Source organism: Rhyacophila brunnea, unplaced genomic scaffold (genome assembly GCF_057557595.1).
Source record: "Rhyacophila brunnea isolate RB1 unplaced genomic scaffold, BYU_Rbru_1.0 scaffold_14, whole genome shotgun sequence".
Classification (NCBI taxonomy): Eukaryota; Metazoa; Arthropoda; class Insecta; order Trichoptera; family Rhyacophilidae; genus Rhyacophila; species Rhyacophila brunnea.
The window spans coordinates 19139878-19164179 of NW_028232796.1; the positions used below are offsets into that span (position 1 = coordinate 19139878).

At 32.6% G+C, this 24302-nt stretch overlaps 1 protein-coding gene across 8 annotated transcripts in view; it reads left to right on the forward strand.

Moving 5' to 3' along the window:
* Positions 1–431: 431 nt before the first annotated feature.
* The window catches only part of LOC147075685 (uncharacterized), a 173093-nt gene continuing 149222 nt past the window's right edge, over positions 432–24302 (forward strand). The window contains exons 1-2 of one of the 8 annotated variants that reach the window (XM_085941781.1): positions 432–678; positions 1504–1617. The gene's annotated coding sequence lies outside the window, so the exon portion shown is untranslated. Of the gene's footprint in view, positions 679–900; positions 1618–24302 lie in introns of those variants that run through there. The other 7 variants (XM_085941776.1, XM_085941778.1, XM_085941780.1 and 4 more) reach the window with 7 other exon arrangements.

Consider the following 24302-nt stretch of genomic DNA (forward strand, 5'->3'; position numbering starts at 1 on the left):
ATGCAGCTGCTCTACTGAAATCCAACATAAATGAAAGATTTACGAGCATCCCAATACTACATCCAGGATCCAATACCTGACATTATCAGTGTGTATGCAACAAATTGTTTAGAATAGTCGTTTAAATACCTACTACATATTAAAAAGTAATATTTTATATATCTGATAGTATGTACGAGTATCAACACTTGTAAAGCTGAATAATTATTAATTATTATACAATTTAATATCCATAACTTCATTAATGCATCAAGTTTAACTGATATTTATTTTTTTATTCATTATAGTTTCAAATACCCAGCAAACATTATATTATTTGATGTCGATTATTTATTATTATTGTATTGCCGTTGAACTCCCCTGACTGACAGCGCGCGAACTAAAATAAACCTAGAGGCGAATTTAACTTTGTACTTTGCAGTTGGCGCTTGACGGGCACGGCGCGGCGTTAACAAAACTAAGTTCTTTTCCCGTATTTTCACTCAGTTTTCTTTCGAATACGACGCGCCTCAGTCGTACGACACGACGCTGCCGACGCCGGGTCTAAGCAACTTTGCTGTCATAACACAGACGCCTCACAAACTCGACGCCCAAAATTACTATAACAGTTTCACTCAGTAAACTGTATCAGCGAAAGTTAAAAAGTGAATCTTGTTAATCGTTAAATAATTAAAATACGTAAGTTGTAAAATAATAATTACAATATTAATTAAATCTAAGTTTATAAAAATATTTTACTATTCTGTAATTAGTTACTTCTCTTAGTTTAATACGTAAGATGAAATTAGTCTTACACTACAGAAATATTATTGTATTACAATGATACGAGTAATATTATTCATAAATTCAATAGGTGCCTTTATACTGTGAATGTGTACAGCATTTAAACTTTAAATAAATACTTTAAATTAACATTATATGACAAAATTCATACTTAATAAATTAAATGTTCTCTAATCATGCAATATGCAAGATACTAGCATTTATCTAATCTATACAAAGTATTCACTATTGTTTTATAAATACAAATAAACAATAAAACAAAATTGACACATTATCACATACTCGTAGAATTTACTTTACACAGGTATCGGAAGAATTTATAAATTGAATTGATCAGTATTGAGACAGTATAGTTGTCTCACTTTAATGTCTATGTCAGTAGAATTTTGTTTTATCTTTGGGTGTATTTAGATACGAGTCTAGGAAGATGTTATGCCGTCTGTCTATGTTTCTTCAACCGGTTTAGTGATCGCTATTCACAACATCGTGGAGACCTCGGCATTACAGTAATATTTTTTAGTGTGGGAGATTCGTGAGTCCGCTTGCCTATTTTATATTTGTATGAAGTGACGTTGTTTGTGGGCAGATAGGAGTTATACGACTACCTTGACAGTGTTCGCGTGTTTGTCTTATTTCATATATTATAACTACTTTTAATTTAAATAATATAGCCCTAAATAAACCAAAATACTATTAATTATTATCTTATAATATATTTAGATAAATTTATCAATAATATTTTGATTAATCTAGTGAATTGGTGATTTAATATTGAAGTTTGTGACAGTGTTATATTAGAAAAAGCCAACGAACGCGCCTGAACTTCGTTGTGTGGTAAGTTGAAATTAATGTTAAATGTTTGACGTAATCTTCTTGTAAAAACCCGTATGCCATGTATTACATTATTATGTAATGTAATGACCAGTATGCTGCTTAATTATACACAATTATTAACTTATTCCCCTATCTATGCGATACAACATTCTCAATTGAAAAGGTTTATCAATTAATAGCGATTCCCAACCAGCGTTCTGCGAAACGTTAGAGTTTTGCTAGAATGTCAATGAAGATTGCCATCATTTTTGAAAGAAGTAAAACAAACAATATTAAGATTTCTACGTGACAAGGCAATTATTGTTTTTGTTTTTTTATTTTAAAAAAAGGTATAGTTAAAGGTATATTAATCGTAACCAATGATAAAGGAGTAACGTTAAAATGTTTGCCAACAGCTGTTTATTCCTGTAAACTTAATATGACATAATCAGGGCCGGTCCCGGAATTTTTGACGCCTGGAAAACTGATATTTTGGTGACTCTCCCTCTCTCCCTTCCCCCATCTGGCCGCTTCTCATCACCTCCCTTCGTCATTAATATTTTAAATTTTTAAGTGACCCATTTAAGAAAAAGCTCACACGATTAAATTTAAAACACCTCCTTGTATTCATATATAGCTTCATTGTAATATATGTAATTTATATTGTCTCAATTATTTTGTTTATGGAATAGAAACAGTAAATTACGATCACTTTCTGTTTGACCAATTTTTCATAGTTGGGCGGAGAATGGTATGTTAGTCTGATCTCTCAGATTTAGTAGGATGTAAATAAATGATAGGATTATTGTACAAAAAAAAATATTTTGCAAAAAATGGCGCCCCTTTAAGTTCGGTGCGTCGGGCGGTCGCCCAGATTGCCTTACTCGCGGGCCGATCCTGGATATATAATGCAGTTGGAATTTCCCCGAAATTGTAGGAAATATTTTCCTGTGTATATTTGTCCATAAAATGTTGAATTCCACTGGAACAAGCCTAAGGTACGAGTATATTTTGAGGTCAGCCCAATTAATATGTAACAATTCTATTGCTGTATCTTAATTCTAGGTTATATTATTATTATTTTAAAGATTTATATTATATCTGTATTATACCAGTACCTATTTTAGAAAAAAATCTATATGTACCTGCTCAATTCATTAGGATGTATTTTTTTTTGTGGTTTTACCGAGGCTTTGACTGCGACTCGCTGTCATATCGCCTCTTCTCTTCTAGAAGTGGATCCGTCGATCAGGTGATCACTCCTATTCTGTTAAATAACTTTACAATTTTGTCCAGCTCTTCCGTCTTACCCACCGCCAGGACACCCTTCAATTCATCGACATTCTCATAGATATTCGCAATTCGCAGCTGTACTCTGTGAAGTTCATATTTAGGGCATTGTAGTGCTATATTATGTACAATGTCCTCTAAAACATGACATTCATCGCAGAGCTGCGATTTGCTTCTTCCCATGAGGACATCAAATTTTTTGCCCACTGTGTGCCCTGTTCTTAGCCTCAGTATTAACTTAAGCTCATTCCTCGTCAAAGGTGACTCTACAAACCAGGGCACCTCTCGTGGTGATGGTAGAATAGACTTACTCCATTTCCCCTTTTCTAATGATGCCCTATGGTGAAAATCTATCCACATACTTTGGCCCATTTTCTTTATAGCCTCATTCCAGTCCAGGTTTTCTGGTATCCACTGATATGGTACCCCTGAATGACCAGCTTCTTTTGCCAGATCATCCGACCTTTCATTGCCCTCAATACCCATGTGATTAGGATGTCTTATAGTTGGAATATTATATACCTATGTTTGCTGTCCCGCTTTGACAAATCAAAAGAATTTGACGTGATAATATATAATATCAACATTATTGTCAATACGATGTAACACTTTAAATTCATTAGTGACATTATAATTTTAACGGTTGACATCTTTGATATGTACCTATAGTATTCTTGAGCCGGGTATTCGATAGCGAGCCGTAGCTGTGACCGTTGCAGATACATTAACTTGTATAGACGCCAAATAATTAATTCGCAAGCCTAATAAATAATTATTTCGCATTTAGAATTGGTTATAGTATATCAGGAATGGTTACAGTTACGACTCGCCAATGAGTACCTGACTTTGGGTTATCAATTAAGAAAAAACAAGTTTGTAGGGAACTCATAGTGTTTGATTTACTAATTTATGAATATAATATATGTCACAAATACATTGATACATACGTCAAAAGAGAGGAAAATATCTTCTATTTAGCTATCTGACTTCTTATGAGTATGCCGTATAGACTATTATAGTTTGGAAATTTGTCTATAAATAAATATAAATTATCTTTTAAATTTGCATACATGACACAATCGTCTCTTATATTGATAAAAATGATTATTCATGCGAATGCTAATGAATGAAATTAAGTTCGATAATTAGTATCACAGTCGTATCTTTCAGCTGAATATGCTCGCACTCAATTCTGCCCATCAGCTGTTGCCCTTGAAAATGTATTCAGGTTCACGCGTCTTGGAAATGTGAGCAAATTAATGGATCTTGTAGAAAATACTGGTCCCATTACGTATTGTGACAGCAAAGAACCAGTTTTATATATTGATACAATAAAAATATTACCATACTATAATCACAATGGTTGCAATAAAAATGGTAATGAACTATAAAAAAAATATCTGCAAAATATTGAATTCAAATATTTTTTAAATAATAATTCTTACGACTTAATTGGGTCATCGAGTCACAAAACCCGCTCTAGTGACTTTCTCTACTAGAAAAACAAAAAACAACTTTTTATTTCATACATACTACGTCAATTATATAATTGTATTATCATTTTAACTGACATAAAACATGTCAAGTACCCCAAAGAGCAAGCATTGCAAGAAAATGTCATGCAATTTATAAAAAGAGTGTTTTAAAAATACCCAAAGTGGTTGTGAAAATTGTTTTTCAATTTGTGTTTGGAGTTATAGTATTGACCCAATAAGTTGAGTAAGTGGCCAACATCCATTTCTCGTAAAAAAATCTGTTATTACAACCTCTAGAGGTGGTCATCAATATGATCCTCTCACGATCGAACATGGTGAACTAAGTAAGTAATTTAATCTTGAATCCGTACCTGAAGATCCCCATCCCCCTTCCATTGTGCGCGCGACTGATCAACGATATTGCATCGCTATCTCTCACTCAGCACCTAACCGACTACGTCTTTGTTCTACCAAAACTATCGAAGAGACTTCACATAATAAATCACATAAATATATTGTAACCTCACCGGAAATCGAACCCAGAGTCCCCATATGAAAGACCAGCGCCTTATGGAACTAGAGCCATCTATGCATGTTTATAATATAGTCAATGCTATACAGCAGTGGTCCCCAACCCCCGGTCCGCGGATCGGTACCGGTCCGTGGATCAAATAGTACCGGGCCGCCCAAGGAACATTAAATTATTTCCATTTTATTTACTGTGGTGGATTTCTCTCGGGTTTGTGAGACTTTCCATGGATGAGAGGTTAACCGGGAGCTGAGAGACGTCACCTAAAGCCCCTATTGCCAATTCCGACATCCTATCTGTGTGAAGTGGGGTTTTCTGCAATGACAGCAACCAAAACAAAACAACAGAATAAACTGGACATAAGCAACACACTTCGGGTGTCATTGTCTCCTATTACCACCAGATGGAACCGTCTCGTTGCAAAGAAATAAGCTCAGGGTTCTCATTGATTTAGCGTTCTAGTGAGTTTATATTATTTTTTAGTGTAACTATATTTTATTTTGAAGGCATGTTTAAATACAATTAAATTAAAATTATTAAATCAAAACCATCTAAAATATAAACAATCAACGTCCCCCCCCCCCCCCGGAACGCGGTAAAATTATCGAACGTTGACCGGTCCGCGGCGATAAAAAGGTTGGAGACCACTGTATACAGTATACACAGTACTTAATAATGAATCACAAAATTACCTGATATTAATTACCAAAATAAATTACTATTTATTTATTCACACGGACAAAGAAAATACATAATCTTAACCACAACATTAATTTATAATCATAGAATAACAAGCATGAAAAATGGCTTTATGTATATTTTTTTGAGTAATTCTAATTATTATTTTTTTGAAGGAATATAGGTACATACGTAATGAAAATAAAAATATTAAGCTGGGTAATTCCAATTATTATTAAGCAGATGAGTTATCGCAGTATCAAAGTTCGGTCTCAGTGTAATGTTGTTACTAAAATATATAATATTATCAATAATGAAAATTAATTAGGTATACTAATAATATGCACAGTAAATTTTATTATACCGCGTATACATTACGTTTGCGAACCAGTGGCGCTCCGCGATCGTTCCTAGTAAATACGTTCACGTGGTCGAGCGTGTACAATTTGCGAACCACAGAATGCGTTCTGAACGCTGTCACTTTTATCGCGAACACAAAGGTGAGCGTAGTGCGTTTATGGATGCCAGTAAACCAGAACATGACGTCTATACCTCGTGTTAGTGTAACAGATTGTAACAATAATTCGTAATGAAGTGGTCAGAAGAAAATTTTTTAGCTCTCATCGATAGATATCAAAACAATAAGGTATGGTGAGATCCTCTAGATGCTAATACATACCTTTGTCTTTCAATATACATATAATAGCTTTACAAGCATCTACGAACCTATTCTATACACAAGGCTACTAACGGCGTCTTTCGAGGGTAGTTTATCATATTTATACATTGAGGTATCATAATTGTTACAATAAGTTAGCCGTATAAACTGGCAAAGCTGTGTATCTTGCCCCAAAAGTTAACAGCTAATAGAGGTGCAGTTAAAACACAGAACTTTTTGTCAGTTCAGATGGTTAACTTATTGTAACAATTAACCCCATCAATACATAGATATAATAAACTACCTTTGATATCCGCCGATAGCAGCCTCGTGTACATAATAGATGCGCTGGGACAAATTTTAAACAAGTATTGCAGACTTGTAAAACTATCACCGGTGGCTACAAATTGTAAGGTTAAAGTCAGCTTAACTTGAGCCTTTATAAATTTTGTATCTTTTATTTGGATTGATGGTGCTAGTGGTGCTACCAAACTGAGCAGAAGTTCAAATTTTTACGAAGACATTTGCATATAATTTTGTAATTCTTGAGATTTTAGGTCCAATAGTAGATCATCATTATCCCTGTTTTTGTGGAAATTGGTTCGCCAAAACCGAGGAGGCCTTTGATAATCTTCTACCAAAATATGAATATGATAGAACCTCTTACCACTAATTCAGACGACATGTTCGACTATACATTCAGATAAACATTGCGGAGCACCCGCGTGTTTGCAAAGCACGTCTCCATTTGAGCGATTATAGGTTCGCGGTACGCTACTGGTTTGCGAGCGTAGTGCATACGCATCTACACATTTATGTAGAAAAATAGTCAATGAGACAAATTTAATAATTATTGAAAATATTACAATAATTAATAATTATCTTTTGCTATTTCATCAATATTTATAATAATAAATGAATGTAAGTAGTACTCATTAGGTCATTAGTAATACTATGTATAATATCTGCTCTATCATATTGATATCATATTGACTAGATAATAAATAACTATACTACGAACCCGTGAGATAAAATAATTAATAATAATGTAATTATTCAACTATTGTTTACTTCTAATATCTTCCAATGAAAATAATATTTTATTATTTACTAGAATGCCATAATAATTATAAAATAAACTATTTTTTATAAAAAAGTAAATATATACTATATATGTGTTGCAAGTACAGAGTTACTTTTCGTTTTTCTCTACATTTTCATAATAATCATCGTCGGCAATGTATCACAACAACTACTGTAATTCTCATCGTCGCGGTAATCGATTCCAACCAAGGGACACAAAAGGACGGAAATAGATTTCCTTCTGGTTGAGGCTGAAACAAGTTTTAACCCTCGAGAAATAATAATATGGAATAAACTTAAAAACTTGAATACTTTTCTATAATAACCTCTGTATATATATTAATGTTTGCCACGTAAACAAAACGCGTATTCAATATTGGTAATATTTGAGAATATTTCGAAGGCTTTGTATTTCATATGCTTTGTGACCCGATCGTCATTAAGTTAAATCTTGCTTCATTAATTATTTCTCATTTTGTTATTGTTGACATTTCTGTAGCCGCGTGAGCATAGAGCAATTTACGTGGTTGGCCGGTCAAATCTAAATCAAAGTAATCCACCTTATCAAGTAGTTCTGTGCAACGATACCTATTTGGAGTCTGTGTCCACGTAAATCTTTCTAATATTCTCCCACATCATTTTTGTAAAAGTAGTATGCACTACCAGATTTTCGCGTCCAACATTTTTGATTAAATCCACAAATTGTATATATTCTTCACCAACTCATTTCTTACAGGACCAATATCATCACATAATTTTATTTAAGTTTATACATCTTTTGGTTAGGTAGGTACTTAGGCATAATAATTTGACGAGTTCATTTATCTATATATTTAAATCCATTAGTTACAGGTTGGAGTCCCGCTGAATCAAATTAAGATAGTGTTTAGGCAAGAAATAAGTATGTTATGAACTGTGAACATTTGTATTGCCTTGTGGCATAAATAGTAGCTAGTTCCGTTTATTTTTCTGCATAAGAAATAATGATAAACCGATGTGTATGTATGTTGATGAAAACACATGTTTCTACTGCGATTAACTGAAATAGAATTTACAGAGAATTAGTGTCGGTATAATAAATTCTGAAAATTATCGAAATATCTTTGGCACAGCTGTTTTTTTAATAGTCTGTTCACACTCAATTTATTAGAAATAAAACTTGACAACATTAATTTGAATAATATACCGTTCCATACTGACCAGGATTAACATACACTGAAATAGTTTACAAGAGTTCATTTTAAGACGTCATGTAAACTTTGTCATTTAAAAATAATTTGGCACATAGGTACCTATTACATTATATTTAAATTGACCGTCTTGTTGAAGAAGAAAAAGATATACCTACAGATACCTATATAACATATTTATTTTTATTCATGAGCAGTCCACATTTTTTACTCTAATTAGCTTTAAAGCACTAAAACCAAAATTCATAAAATGTGACTAACCGCTATAGGTATGTCATTTGTCCGTTTATAGGCTGTTTAATAGATAACTCTAGTGTTAAGAGCGTACTTCAGTGAAACGGCAAATAATTTTCAACAGTAGGTGCGACGAAATTTCTCACTAGTCGCCAATCGGAGACAGAGAGTCGAGGTGTCCGTACGTTGATTTGTTTTGTCATGGCGTCGGATGAAAATATTCTTAAATCATGTAAAGATAACTAAAAAACTTTACGTACCTAGGTATGTACTTAAAAAAGAAAATAAGTCAATGAATATACTATTATTATTAGTAATATAACAATAAACAACATTAAATGGACGCATGTTGGATTTTTATGAAAAATTATATTTCGTTCGGCACGCGTCATTTGCACAATCCGCGCATCGCCTAGCCACGATCTTTTTAGACCATGCCTCAACTGAAATATAGCCTTAAGGCTATACTGCATTATGGCAACTTGCGCAAGAAACGCGATTCAGACTGTAACATATAAACATCTGAAAACTGTCACTTTAAAAAAATCAATTAAATAAACACTTTGTTTACTTGTTTCCGACAAAGGAAAATTATTTTGAGTAATATATTATATACGAAATACTAGTGGTATTATGTATGTCTTATTATTTTATCAGCTGGTTGCAATAACTTTTCATGATTATATTTTAAATTTTTGTAATCAATATGTAACTGTTTGTTTCCTTAATAAATAAATAAATAAAAAATAAACAAATGTAACATTTACTTATGTAAACAGACGCCATCTCACTTTCATACGAAACATCTTTGCCGTGTCAATATAAAATATGTGATATCCAGAGAACTCAGAAATAATGGGAACTGAAATACCTAACCTAACCTAACCTAACGGGTGTGGAGAAACAGGCAACCGATTTTGAGTGTGGAAGAATATGGGATAAACTTACTTGAAGCGTATCGTTTGCTTAGAAACTTTGCCATTGTACAATTCAACAATTTTAATATTTATCGAGAAATGAAAATTTAAAAAAAAAATGCAGCAATTTTGACAGCGGATGCAACGTTGCTTTATTATCTCGTTACGTTTGCAACACTGGAAATAAAATTTGATGTATGCATATCATTTTCACACTATTTCGACTTAACGCAGTATCTAAAAATATTATGCATATGTAATTTCTAAAATATTTTTTTATATCTCGCCAAATATATGTACATAGAAATAGCTTATTACAAGAGCTCAGTGGTCATAGCCATCTGACATTTTGTAATGATTAAGCACTCTGTAACGAATATCTGTCAAGAAAGACGAGCGTCTCACCTTCATTTTTTTCTATCCAGTGTCAATCATTATTTTTATTTTAATAGCTAAGCTTCGAGTCTTACGTAATATTAGTAGAACCGGAATAAGGAATTTAGTTAAAGAAGTTATAACTATAAAAAAATCGTCTATATCACATAGTGTCAATACGCTACCAAAAGAAAACCTCTTCTAAATTCTTATAGTTCTTGTTACCCTTGTTTTGCTGCCACGCAATAACGCAGGGTTTGAGCTTAATTTATATTATAACGTCGATTTTCTGCTGCATTGATGAAAGACTCTTGGGTAACTAATGTATGACAAAATTTATTATCATGCGTTATCCGTTCAATAAATAATAAGTTTAACCCATTGTGTCATCAAAATATATTGCATATGATACTCTTGTCTCCTTTTTATCATTAGTTTATTTTGAGGTCTATCCATGACAGTGGCGAAGAGTGGAGTTGGCTGTTAATATTCGACATACATAGTGCACACTAAACTTTATTAGTCATACTTATTTGTTTTTAATGAACTGAGAATACTATTTCTAGATGGTGCTGGTTAGTTTTTAAAAATCAATAAATCCAACCTAATCCAAGCCATAGTAGCTACAGTAGATAGATCTAGATCTAGGTAGATTAGACAGATGTCCCCATTTGGGGATGTCTCTGTAAATCTGGAGAAGCCCTAATTGGTAGCAAGTCGGCAAATAGTAAGGGTTGATTACGAAAATAAATAATAATAAACCGGCAACGTTGTACATGGTTGGTGGCAAAATTTCATTGGCAACGCCGCATTGGTATCGCTTCATAAGCGGCCGTTTTTTTGGCGCGACAGAACGCTGCAAACAGCCAAATCGTAAACATATACATTTCGTCCTCCGAAAAAAAAATATATAAAATGTAGTAACATAGTAGATATTAACGCAAATAAAACTCGTCGTTTCTGATCACAATTTCGGTGTGTTATTTGTCCACCTCTAAGTCCCAAATCCAGACGAAAAAAGATAAAAGTGACAGCATCTTTTCACTTTCGCAAATGGAAGGAAATGACACAAAGTTTAATTAATATTTCAAAATTGACAAGCACTATATTATACTATACAATTAACTAGTCTTAGTTCAATGAAAACAAATACCTACATTTGACTGACAAAGTTTTGTGTGCACTATATTTACGTCGGATCTTAACAACCTATATCCGCCTTATATACCTACCAATTTGATTTTAACTGATGAAAAAACATTGGATGGATTTATGTGTAATGGAGATAACTTTTTAAGATAATATTTTTCACCAAATGAAGCTTGAAGAAGAAGTTTTAGCCAATTTAAATAGAGAAGTTTTGTAATGTGTCGGCAGTAACTTGTTATTTTAAAAGGGGGACGTAGGTGATATGCTTTCGCCCTCCGTAATAAAGCTCCAACTTTGGCCCTACAGCAGGCTAGAGCTGTCCTTGGATATTTAATGTAGAAGAGGCTAAATTTATTATTCAGAACATTCGGGTATCACTCCTTCCACGGTCTGGTTGAGCCTCGCACGTCTACCCGCGGACATGAATAATTTAACGTTATTTGCTTACCTCAATAAATTTTGTATATTGGAATACGTCAAGTGACTGAATAAACTAAGGCGACGCTACCAAATATCGTGTTTTCACTCTATAATAACCGGTATTCTCAAAATGTTTGCCGTCCACCTCACCAATGTGGTACTGCCACTCCACTCTCTCTATCTTCTTTAGGAGTGCCGAAGGTAATAGGTATCAATATGTAGGTGTAAAAATAGACATCCTATTGAATAACCACCGTGTTAATTTTATTTAAGTGCTAAAGAGTCAAGCCACAAGGGTGTGGCTTACTTGTGTGTGGCATTAGATGGCTCTCGTAGTCCAATGTATAAGACACCGGTTTCTCATACCAGGGGTATTGGACTTAATTCTCGGTGAGGTCATACTTATCTCTTAACCCAATATATTTCACTGATATAATTGTTGCTTCATAGCCTTTTGAAGTGTTAATAAAAATATGACACAGTGAAATCTTAATTAAGTATTGACTATGTAAAGACAGTTAGAATGAGAGAGCATCGATATACAAGATATTTTTCTTCCGATAATGGCATTATACCAGTGGTTCTTAACCTTATTGGAGGTACTGACCCCCACCAGTTTCATATGTGCATTCACCGAACCCTTCTTAATTGGAAAAATAAAATATGATTTTTTTCAAATTCAAAATATTGGTAAGTATATATTTTACTGGTGCACAAAATGAACCGTGCATCAAGAACACTGTGTTCAAAGAACAAAACCATTAAAACATGATTTTCACACAAAAACAAAAATATAATAATGAATATTTACCGCAAATCAGTGTGACTTCTGCTGTTGCCTTTCAGAGACCAGTTCAGAAATGCGCGGCTTCACCTTGGCAAGTGCCACTGTCATATAATTTTCGCAACAGATTCTGTTCCTTTTCTTCGTTTTTATGTCCAGCATCCTCGAAAAGGATTGCTCGCAAAAATATGTTGTAACAAACGGTATGAAAATCTCCAGAGCTTTTTTAGCAATATCAGGGTATGTTACCATTTGTTGACACCAACACGTTGAGAGCGTTGTTGTTCTGAAGAACGTGTGTTTGGTCCGAGTGTAGCTCCACTGAACTATACCGGGTAGCAGATGAAAAGATAAAGATCGCCCTGATGATGGCCGACCTCCTCTATGGAATGGCACGATAAGAAGAAGAATAGTGACTATCAGTTTTCTTGGCCGATTTGTTCGCCTTAGTATGCCTTCATTGTTGATTTGTGAAGGTCTGTACATTCAGTATTCTCCAATTCAACACAAAAACAAATATCCCAATATCATTATTTCGATAATAGATGATTTTTTTATGAAAATGAAACTTTAATTGGCTGAAAAACATAGTTCAGGCAGTAATTTGAAATCTATGGACCACTGAATTTAGTAATATGCTTCAATACACTGAAAAAATGTAAAATAATATTGTAAGACTCTTAGCGATGAGTCTGCCATACCTAATACTAAAGACGATAAAAAGTATATCTGTATTTTAAATGTTTTTACGTTTAAATTTAAAAAAAAATACTAGTTCATTGGCTGGTTCTGGAGAAGCAAAAAATTAGCTGAATTTTCGTACCGCATCACTGCGTTGACTACAGAACGTGACAGACAGATATTTATTTTTGTTTATTTTTCCACGTCTTATTTGAAAATGATAATAATTTACATTCAACTGAGCCCACTTATCAAATCTTCAATAGTATCATTAATTTATCATTAACTCACGTCAACTATTTTTTGTAGATATAATATAATATTCTTTTCCCATAAAACAGACAATTTTATTTTAGGAAACCAAATAAAATCTTTGTAAAAGATTATAGGCTCACTCCCACATATTATGTAATTACTTTTTTTATGCCTATTTTATAAAAAAAGATAATATATTATTTTTATGTGTTCGAATAAATAATTAAAATATTAGCTTGTATTTTTTTACAATCATTGACACGAGTTTATTTAGCTTGACTATGTTACAATCTATTGTATGCAAATTTTTGATTGGACAGGTAGGTACCTAGTTGTAAGCAATTATTCAGGAAATGTGATTACCATTGACTGAAATCATGACTCCAACAAGAAATATAATATGTAAAAAAATACTGGTAAGTAAGTACTTTAAATACACTTGAGTATATTATTAATTGATACTGTATATTAAGAGTCCTGATTAGCGTGGGGTATTTCCCGAGAAAATCGCAATCTCGAGATTCGGGATTTCCCGAAATGATGAAATTGTAAATTCTCGAGATTAGGGATTTCTAGAAAAGTATTCTCGAGATTTCTCGAGATATCGGGAAATTTAAAAAAAAGTGTAAAAATCCTAAAATCATTGTAAAACAGACAAATTCCAAAAACATATGATTTTTTTTAATTTAAGTAAGAAGACAAACAAATAGAAGTACGAAAACAAAAATATGTAATTCAAAACATTATTTAAATAGATTTTCAAGAAATATAGACTGTATATTGCTGCATCTGACAATCGCCTACGCTTTTGAAACACCAAATTCCCCGATGTTGCAAAAATTGCGCTCATTTTGAGTAGACGTTGGCTTAATTGTGTTAAATGCATTGATCAGTCTTTGAATTTTTGTGTTTTCTGTTCATTTTTTTCATATAGTAAATCGTTTTTTCAATTAATATTTGAAAATAAAAAAATCCCGAATCCCGATAAAAGATTCTCGAAATTCGGGATTTCCCGAATTGTTAAAAATTTCAATTCTTGAGATTCGGGATGGAAAATCTCGAAAATTTCTCGAGAATTCCCGTCGGGAAATTCCCGAAACCCAACTCTAGTCCTGATTGTATAACAATACAAGGCGAGAGCTAGTTATTGTTTATTATTATTATACGCTTGCGCGAATCCACAACAGTTTGTTGATAATTAATATGAAAGATATTCTGGATGAAACAACCAAATAGTGTTAATTTGCCATGTCAGTAATGCACTTATAATATATTATAGGTAATGTGATACTCGGGCTTAAAATAATTTGCGGGGAATAGCATGTGGTTGCGTTTTTCATAGTGGACTGTAATTTCGTGACAGAATGATTATATTGGTAGATGGGGGGTGGCGATTACACGTATAATGTTCAACGGTCTGGGTGAAGCTGATCCCTGGAGCATGCTCTCACGTCCTCGTAGGCACTCGCACGGTACACTTTTGATGAAGGATATGATAAATGAGGAGACACCCTGTGCCGGTAACGTGGACACAGGTTATTTGATTAACGAAGTTTGCACAGACACTCGAATAGAGTTATGGTCTCCACGACGCGTCGTTTGCACTGCGACGTGCGACGGTTGCACTGTACACACTCATGGTATACATTTAACTTTTTGAATCCGTATGTATGCTTGCAATTAATCGTTAAACGATGCTCTAGCTTTAGCAAGCCTAGGCGCGCCCGCTGTCTTGATTAACTGCCTGTTATTTAGTCACGGTCGACCGATAACTCGTAACTGGTGGTCGCCTGGACTTGCGACAATAACTGGGTATTTGAGGTAGGAGGGATGAAAGCGACCATAAATGGCCCAACCAGCAGGAAACTAGACACAATCTCGAATAGAGGGGTAAGTAATTGACAACCAGTACTTTATTTTCAAACAAACACATTTATTTTGGTACCTACTAATTAATTACACATTTAACAAAGTACATTCACAATATGCTAATTAAACAATAGCCGGGGTTTGTGGAATTGTTTTTTTTTATTGAAAGGGGTTCGAGAAAATACATTATAATTGCCTGTTCGTCTTCAGAAGAGGGTGACGGTCAACTAACCCTTTTTCATGTAGGTACCTATCTCGAACAATGTCTGAAATCGAAAACTAAGTTATTTTGTTTTCGGTGCGCTTAAAACGCAGGAATTTAAAATAAAATCAAACCGGCATTGTTTTGGTCAATTGATCACAATTACAATAATACCTACATTGATTCGCATGTGTCATCGATCTATTATTACGATGTTAAAAGTAGGTACTGAGTTGTCATCATTGAATCATTTGGAAAATGTATTGACCCTTTTCGTATTTTGTTTCCTTATTATACAATAATTGTTTTCCTTGTTTACTTAATTGCTATTTATGTACATCACGGATTCCCAACCCATGGGTTGGTGCCATCGATCTATGCATAATATCGTAACAAAATTAATTTTAACAAAGTTGGTGTTTGAATAACAGACGGAATATAAAATATTTATTTAATATGTAAGTATTGTGATATTTGGAGAATGGCAGGAAACTAATGGTTTGAGTGATATGTAATTAGCCCGACTTCTAGCTGAGTTCATATCGCGGTAGCATAACCTTTCTTTAATATCTATTTCAGTGTATGTTGTCTTTTTATATTATAAAAATATAAAATAAAAATTCTGAATTTAGTAAAATACTGAAAATAGTAGGTAGGTACTACAAATATTGCTATCCTAGGACCTTTTTCAGTTATCTACCACAGCTTACCTATTTGAGCAGCCACGCTTCGCCACTGCTTAATGATTGGATCTTCATATTATGTAAATATAAACAAAATGAAAGAAATTAATTATGTCGATCAGTAATCGATAATATAAATTCTATTGGATTTTATTAAAAATACTTTTTGTTTTTATTTTTATTTCATAATACCATAATATACCTTCTTCACACTATGTTTTGTCACATATTCTTAGACAATCTACCTTACAGAAAATAATCAAATTGTATTTATTTATGGCTATATTTTGAGTACATGGGTATTATATTGTATCAGTAGGTCTATTCCATACTTATCTACCGCTAAAGTGATAAAGTGATAAATATTACCAAACTTAGGGTAGGTTTGTATCAATGTATTAGCACGTATTGTAACAATTACAATAAGTTGATTGTATTGTTGTAATAAGTGCTATATTTTAATAGCACCTCTCTTGCTGCTGTTAAAATATAGCACTTATTGCAACAATTATAACCAACGTATTGTAATTGTTACAATAAGTGCTAATACTTTGACACAAACCTACCCTAAGTTTGATAATATTTATCACTTTATCACTTTAGCGGTCGATAAGTATATTATAGATCCACTGATACAATATAATACCTATGTACTCAAAATATAGCCATAAATGAATAAATACAATTTGATTATTTTCTGTAAGGTTGATGGTCTAAGAATATGTGACAAAATATAGTGGGAAGAAGGTATATTATGGTCTTATGAAATAAAAATAAAAACACAATTTAGCCAACCAAGGTTTTCTACAATATAATATTATAAAGTCATTATTCAAAATGATATGTCAAAAAACGCAAGTTATTAGCGACATTTTTAACAAGCATGTTTTCATGAAATCACTTATAATTGTTATAGCCAGGCGTACATAGAAAATAGTTTGGGGTGGGGTCCATAAAATAAAATATCGATAATAAATTATTATTGATTTTTAAGGCGGCCGTGGGGTGGCGTTAACAAATTCTAGCGGGTACCACTGACTTCGAGTAATAAACGAGTCGATAAACGAGTGGTTATCGAATACTCTTGACCTCACTGTCATAATTATTATTAGTGCCATGAGTCTTCCAGTGGCCACAGACTTTGAATCTCGTAGAATGCTGAGAGAAGTGTGGCCAACCCGTTGGGAAGGTTGTTCAGTTATTGGAAAAGCGCATGGCCTAACGGTCAAAGTTATTAGGATCGTTAGTCTCCAATTGTGCCATCCGCGCTGTTTTGTCCTTTAGACATGGCGCATCAGAATGTCAGTGGTTTGTAGCAAATCATGAGTGCCACGGATCTTCCAGTGGTGATAGATCTTGCGTATCGTAGAATGCCGAGATGAGTGGGGCCAAGCAACTGTTCAAGGCTGTAAAAACAGCCAAATTATCAAGGTCACGATCCTCAGTCATGAGTTGATAACATGCCGAAGTGGAAGACATTATATTCCATTTATTGAAATAAAGTTTGTATACAGCTCCAAAGCACCCCCCCCCCCACCCCCTACTATTTGTGTTGTACGCCTGGTTATGACAGTTGTGATTCCCAACTAGGGTTCCGCGGGAATTCGCAAAAGCTGGCGAAAAAAGTATTACTTGAAACCTTTGTATTATCAATAGTGTATTTTTTTTTAATGCGATCTATGTTTAAACAGTAAACTATTTTTATTTGTTAAATAGCATTATTTGCTAGCTCAGATTAAGTAAAATAAATAGACGTAAAGTTTATGTACAAATAATTACAATATAAAAAGAACTTTTTTATATACCACGTTTTTAAATATTCTGTTGAATCATATAAACTTGACAATTCTATGTATTAATAATTTAGGACAAATAAGGCAATTGTCAACAAATCATTTTTTTGCTATTTTGCAACAAACAAACAAATATAGAATACTGAAATGTCATTTTGATTTTCATAGTAACGCACGTATATATTAATAATTTAATTGCTAGGATCACCCCCTTAGCAACCAATAATAGTGGATTGGATTACGGATTTCTTCCGAAATAACTTTTCATACAAAACAGAATTAACTGAAAATGAATCCAATTCTACTTAAAGATGGCTAAATGTATTAAAAGACTGCATTGGCATCGTGTTGTGATATATTCTAAAAGTTTCAAATGTCTAGCTAGTCGGGAAGTTAGTTAAAAATCGATTGCAAGATTTGTACTTGATAATCAACCACCGGACAAACAAGAATACGAACTAAGAAAATCGTGGTAAAATACCATGGAATATTTGCCAATTCCGAAAACCAACACATGATTCTACTTCTATTATATTTATATATCGGATAATAACGTAAAACGATTCTTTCTAGCAGTCAGCGTGAATGACAATATACTAATAATAACCTCATTTTATATCGATCTATATTCAGGGCTCGAAATGGACCGGAGCGCCGTTCCAGTTCGTGAAATCGGTAAAATTATCGCTCCGTCTCGTGGAACACATAATTTGACCATCTGAGCTTGATAGGCCATATAAAGAAAACTAACACACTTCTTTTTTGTAAAAATTGATAACTATGTTTAATAATATCTTCAGAAAGTTCCGAGCGCTCCAGTTCGTAAACTTTTCCATTTCGAGCGCTGTCTATATTCCAGACTTGTCTACTAGGTAAGGATTCGTTGAGATTTTATTAAATGTTTCAACGGTTTCTTAATTCAAAAAAGCTTAGGAACCACTGACTTATAAGTATATTAAGTCGTATATGAAATAGTATTGTAAGAAGGAGAAATGGGAAAAAAATCCTGCATTTGATTATTACGTGTCAAATTTATTCCCATTAAGATCATTATTCTCAAAATAGCGAAGTAATTTATGTATTATAAATTATAACTCTTGTATAAGCTAGGCAATCATGTTGCATGCTTTCACAAAGTATGAGTGAAATTATTTCATTTGAAAAGCTTATTGGACGACATACCATACAACACGATTTATTTTTTGGTAAACAAATTCTGGGTATTCATATTTTTGTAATAATAACTATTTATTTTCTTCAACGAATAAGACACATTCTATATATTATGTATTGAACATTTGAAAATATTTATTGCAAATGCACACTAGAAAAAATCTTTTTGTAGAAAAAAAATACGACACCCGACGGGACTTGAACCTGGATCCGCTGGATTCGCGCCAGTGTGCTTTCCATTAAACGCAATACGACAACCATTTCATGTGAAAATCACTAGTTTAAATCGTCGTAATTAAGTAGAATGTCAGTAGCTTAATTGTTAAAGCACACTGGCCCAAATCTAGTGGATTGTGTCGGGTGTCATATTTTTTTCTACATAAAGATTATTTCTAGTATGTATATGCATGATATGTTATGATAAATTATGTATATTCACTTTTATGCTATTGTAGCCGCATTTTTATATTATTTTCAAGTGCCATTTTTTTTTTTTAAATAAATTGAGATTCATAATAAAGTTATTGATATTAAATTTAGTAAGATGTATATTTATTGGTAATATTATATTAATATAATACGGCATATGCTGAAGAAGAAATCCGGATAGCAAATTACTTAAGGGCCCACATGCTAAGCGTAGGTCAAAATGGAACTTTTATGGTATTTTCAGAGCATAACCCTGGAATCAGTGTCTTTAGAATTATCTTCAAATGTGTTAAGCGTGCCCATTTTTGAATAATAAAATGCCTAATTCTTGTCAAATTTTGGATCAAAAGATTATAAAATATATTTTTTTATCGTAAATATGTCACTATATAATGTTAACAATAATTTTACTAAAGGTTTTGTAAATGCGTTTAAAAATTAATAAATCTAAAAATCTTTACAATACTTCACATAGCCGTACTGAAATATGACTATATTCTAAAACATTAGAGCGAGAGGTTTAAAAGAATACTATTTTGAGTATTTTGTGTAATAAAAATACTTTAAGCAGTCATCAAATATTTAAAATAAATATAAAAGATAATAAGGCTTCAAAATTATATAAATATAATATCTACAACGATTAAGAAATGTCCAGGGTTATGCTCTGAATGTGGGCCGTTAAGCTGATGTATCAAGGAAATATAATTATTGGCCATACTAATTGAATGTTATAATACGAGTATTATATGATAATAATATAACCTAGAGATACCAAAAACTTCCTAACTTGTAACAATTAAGCGATTTTAAATTACGATAAAATCCATACTATATCACCGTATTTTAGATATTGGAGAAGTTAATGACACCTCACCACCTATCATTCTCCAGTTTCCTTCAAATATACCTACTGGTCAGAGAGCCATCTCAATTAGATATTAGTGCATTTAATAATATTAAAAAATTCTACGTGGTCTGCCTGTCCGGCATTTTTTAAAATAAAGCAGATGTTTACAGAACCATAAATTCGGAAATAGATATGTAATGTAAACAAACTGTAAAAAAATATACGTAATATGTAAAAAAAAAAAACTAAGTTCTCAACTTAATGCTGCATTATTTTTAGTTCCTTACTGATGCATAAGTGTGTGGGTAACAGTAATGAATTAATGTTCTTGTCATTATTCTTTACCCAGCTCTTGTAGTCACTAATATAAAATGTAAATAGTAAAAAAAAAACATGAAAATATCCCTCATACTATGCAAGAATAAGTTGTTAGCCTTATTACGTTTTCCAAGATTGTTTATCACCACACGTGCGAAGAATGTTTACATCACGCGACGCAACTTTTCGGCTGTAATCAAACTTTCAGGCTCTATTTCAGGGATCACCAACGACATTTTTTAGAAGATTTTTCACGTTTTTTAATCATACTTATATCACAAAAAATCTTTTTAGATTTTTAGCTTTGCTTAGTATAATCTTTTAACTGTAGTTATTTCTTAACCCCGCCGTTGCTGTAATGTTACTTTTGGTGATGCAGCCTTTTTTATTGAAAATATTCGACTTAATATGCAATTAGTCATCTTCATATTTCACCTATTCCTAGAATCATCAATATTACATTATTTAAAATAAAATGTTATCATTTTCAAAATCAAAGTCACTATCGAGTGAATACTTTTCTACTGTATTATTATCTACAGTAATATCACGTTTTTTTAACTGAAGGTAACATCATCGGAACGGATCGTAAAAGAAGGCGAATAGTCAGAAAGAGCTCTTTCTGACTATTCGTCCTCAGCACTTAAAATATCGGGCCCCACGTTGGGCGCCAGAAATATACACCCTTCTAGCTGAATCCTGAGTAAGGTACATACAAGTCCTTCGTTATGGAATTTGAGTTGAGGGAGGCTTAGTGTATACGTCCTTCTCAGGGCTATTATACAGTAAAAAAATACACATGGCCTAAAATGTCCTCCGTAGCGAAGTTTGAAGTTAGCGACGTAAAGAATATTCGGTTTTCTATCCATTCATCACTTCAGATCACTGAAATCGTTTGGACACAGTATTATACTCAGATAATATTCCACGTGGTCATAATATCGCTCTTATTAATTATTTTATTATACAGTGTATTCATATAAGTACAGTAAACACTTCATATAAGTGAAAATTTTCTTTGAGAGTTTTCAATCCACCTAAGCTTCTGGAGGGTAAAGAAAGACTTTTCTACCTTTATTTTAAATTCTATCTATTTTTTATTGCTTTCGGAGTTGCGACTCCTTATGTAGGTAGTTACCTACTATTCGTTGCTTCTTTGAATCCTTCGAATCCCACGGACTGATAAGTACAGATTTCTGTGCGTCGTGCTTCTTTAAAACAAACCGTCAGGGTTAGGCTCTTCCATATTAGTTTTTGGATTCAAAAGATTTAAAGGAAAGTTACGCATGGAGTCAAAATAAATTACGATTTAGTTTTATATGTGTTTTCAATCTGGAAATTTAGGTATTAATTTCAGGCCGTAAATTTGGTACTTCTGTCATGTCCGTACAAGAAATGCGCCTAGTCTCTTTGTGTAAAGCGGACAGACCATCACGTCATCTTCCGCAGTTTAAAAGATCATAGGCGAATCCCCACATCTTCATATTGTTTTTGGTTCTAGTCACTAACTTATCAATCAAATTTTAGATACTGTTATAATTATTATTATTGTCTACTTATAACCCGTTAGTATCACTGTTGTTGTAGAGTGCACCATTTTTTTCTGCTACCTACGCATTGTATACATTACCCAATAGGTAATCTTCGCCGATAATACAATAATTGTTAGCCTCCGAAGGTGATATAATACTAAAGATTGGGGAGGTGAAGTACTTACAACAAAATAAAATGGTGCGTCTAAGAAATGTTGCCAACTTCTAAGTGGTGTTGTTGGAATAAATAAACTCTAGCAGAATGCCGCGGCGCCGCGACGCGATCGATAGGCAGTTTCTCCGTAGACAGTAGGCGCCGTTTCGGATATTATTATCTGAGACAATCGCAAATAGAAAACTCGGAAAAGCCATAATTTTCTAATGAAAATAGATGCTAATAGCACTTGTAACTTTTAAACGCTTGCAACTTATTTCAAAATAATGTTTACAATTTTGTTAACTACCAAAATAAATTAGAAGATATATTATTATAACGTAGCTTTATTTTACTCGTAATATTATTTTGTATTTATTTTTGTGCCATATCCGCTACCGGATGTTGGCGATAATTTTAGCGAGCTTCTCCCTGTCTGCCACTACTCAAACCATAGACAAATAAAAATATATTTTATGTAGTTTACTAAAAACTCATTTTCAATTGAACTGGCGTTTATGTGGTGCAACTCCAATATGATGTTTATTTTGAAAATAACTTTATTTCAAAAAAAACTAATAACAGCTTACCTACTTCCTATACGAAAGGATTAAGGGGGAGACGAATTTTTATTATCAATTTAATATAAAATAATCCCTTTGTTAATACAATGGGGAAAATAAAATATAGGTAAGTATATCTTTTTATTTCATTGAGAATGCGACAACTATGAAAAAACAACTAAAAATAAGGGTGCGGCTGTTCATTATTTTGTATTGTTCCAAGCAGTTTCTTGAAACAAAATTATAAATTTAATGTTATTTAATAAGTTTTCTTGTGACTCTCCTCTCATACAGTTTTGTCTATTAATAATCATAGTTTCAATGTTTTTTTTCAATTTAAAAAATCAATTCAATTCAAATGTACCTACGACTTTTATCTTTATATGTACTTATGTATAATCGCAGTCTTGATGTGCCTACGTATATAAAAATATATTTAACAAAATGATGTAAAAAATTCTGTGTAATTAAAAAAATATTTTTATTGATAACGTAAATAATCCAATGTAAAACATACTTTTGTTTAAATCTGAATATGGCCAATATAATCGATTTTGAGATAAGTATCCCAATCAATTCCTGATTACTATACATACATAATATATCACCGAGGAGATGTTTATAAAATTGTAAAACCTCATTTAATATCAAAATACCAATGTTGCATTAATAAATTAAAGAATGTCTTGTAACTGCAAAGAAACAGTTGGATAACTGAAATAACCACAGAACAGATAATAAATAGAATAAAAATACCAACACAGTAAATTTTGACGCAGGGTTTTGAATGTATCAGTGTCCTACGAAAATGAACCACGCATTATTATAGACGTGCCATAGTGTGTGTAATACACCAAAACTAAATGACCGTCGTATGCATAAACTGATACCAGTGTTGTCAGTATTCGACGTATGACGTATTCTTGACGCGTGTTTAAATTTATCCCGTATTCTTCCTTGCCCGAGATCGGTTGCCTGCTTCTTCTCACCCATTAGTTATTCAGTTCCCATTATTGTTGAGTTCACTGAAAATAACTCACTGTAATGTTATACTTACCTACAAAAAATCTTACTATTATAAACCTCAGAAAAAAAACTAACGATTTGATATTTTATATGAAACAAACATAAAAAATCAATTATCTTTTTTGACTTTTTGACACAATTTTTCTGTCCGGAATTTTCATGTCCAGCATAATCACCGAAGCATCAACAATCAATATAGATTTGAATTATTTTTTCCAATTGAATTTTCTAAGTAAAAAAATATATTCACTAATTGTTATTTTTATATATTCACTTAATTTAATATACATATCTTATTAAAATCTGTGTGATATCAAGTATGTACCCGAAATGATAAAATATTACTATTCATATTTTTCACAGTTTTCTATGTTGCTGAAATGTATGCAGGAAAAT